Here is a 1,737-nt window from a genome sequence, read left to right as displayed (position 1 = left end):
TCAATTCCAAAGAGGTCAATGTGTCCCCCACATTCTTACACCTCTTTCTACTCACCCCAATACCAATATTATTGCTTTATGGGGTCCAAAATCCAATATGATTGCTCACAGGCAGCACAGAACAATATTTAGGAAGTTAGAAGGCTGTAATTCAGTCCGGCAGCAAGATTCAGTCAGGATAGCTTCCAAACTGTGCTCACAGGTACCTCAACCTTAAGTCTTGCAGCTTTAGGCCAGTGTTACAAATCTCTCAGTACTGTCAATTATGACCCTTCTTCACCCCTAAGTTCTCCAACAACTTGTGTAAAGGTTGTAGCTCTGGTTCCATAGGGGATAGCAGTCTTAAGGTCAGCTCTATCCTGTGTCATGTCTCTGTTCCTCAGCTTTGACCACTGATGTTAATGTTGTAATGTCTGACCCTGAAGGGTGCACTCTGCTTGTCTGCTTCGTCTTTGTTGTTGGTGAGACTCTTAAATTCTGCTGCTGAATCTGCTCAGTTTAATGGCAAGAGTAGTCATTTTCCTTGTGGATTAGTGAGACTAGCCAAACCCCTTCTTGATAAGTTAGCAATCCTACTGGCATATATATTTCCATTCATCCATATGGGAAGTTAGTCAATGGCTAGAGATACCACTTTAAACAATAACCCTTGAATACCATAATCTCATTCATTTATTTTATCTTCCCTTAGTTGTAGATTTTTTAAAACTATGTTTGGAAGTCTTTTCACGGTGTAGATCAGAGCTTCTACAGTTTCTAGTATTTTTTTCTGATGCATTTTATAATCTTTGCTTTTACTCCTGAGTCTCTGACCACCGTGAGTTGATTTTTGTGCATAATGACTGTGAGATGTTAGTCTTTCTTCAGTTTTTTGCAGATGCTTTATCAATTTTGCCAACACCATCTGTTAAAGAGGCTGTAGTTTCCCTGCTTAACTGATTTTATCTCCTTCTCAAAGGCTAAATGATCATAAGTAAATGAGCCTAGTTGTGAATTCTCATTTCTGTTCTATTGATCTATGTTTCTGTTGGTATGCCTGTACCAGGTTATCTTGATTACAATGGCTATTTAGTAGAATTTGAGATCAGGTAGTGTGATGCCTCCTATGATGTCTTTATTTTTTCAGTAATGTTTTGTTAATTCGGGGTCTGTTTTCATTCTAGACAAAATTGAATTTACCATTATGGAAATTGCATTCACCATCTCATTGAAGAATGAAATTGTATAAATATTGAGATTGTATTGAACGTGTATATTTCTTGTAGTAGATTTGCAATTTTTATGATACTGATTCTGCTTATCCATGAACGCAATATATTCTTCCATTTTATTAAGTCTGGTTTTGTTTTTTGCAATAATATTTTGTAATTTTCTTTGTATAAAACTTTTATGCCTTACATTTGTTCCTCATAGAACCCAGCCTCTCAGATAATCTGTTCTTCATACAAGTTGAAAAGGTATGGAGATAGGACACATCCCTGGCGTACACCTTTCTCAATTTTGAACCATGAAGTTTTTCCCTGCTCTGTTCTGATTACCACCTCTTGGTCCAAGTATAGGTTTCTCATTAGCACGATCAAGTGTTCCAGAATCCCCATTCTTCTCAGAGTCAGCCACAGTTTATTATGATCCACATAGTCAAACGCCTCTGCATAATCAATGAAACACGGATAGACATTCTTCTGGTATTCCCTGCTTTTAGCTAATATCCATCTAACATCAGCTACAACATCCCTA

Source organism: Elephantulus edwardii, unplaced genomic scaffold (assembly GCF_000299155.1).
Source record: "Elephantulus edwardii isolate Elephantulus edwardi_28Jun2011 unplaced genomic scaffold, EleEdw1.0 scaffold00110, whole genome shotgun sequence".
Lineage (NCBI taxonomy): Eukaryota > Metazoa > Chordata > Mammalia > Macroscelidea > Macroscelididae > Elephantulus > Elephantulus edwardii.
Note: the sequence above shows the minus strand (reverse complement) of the source record.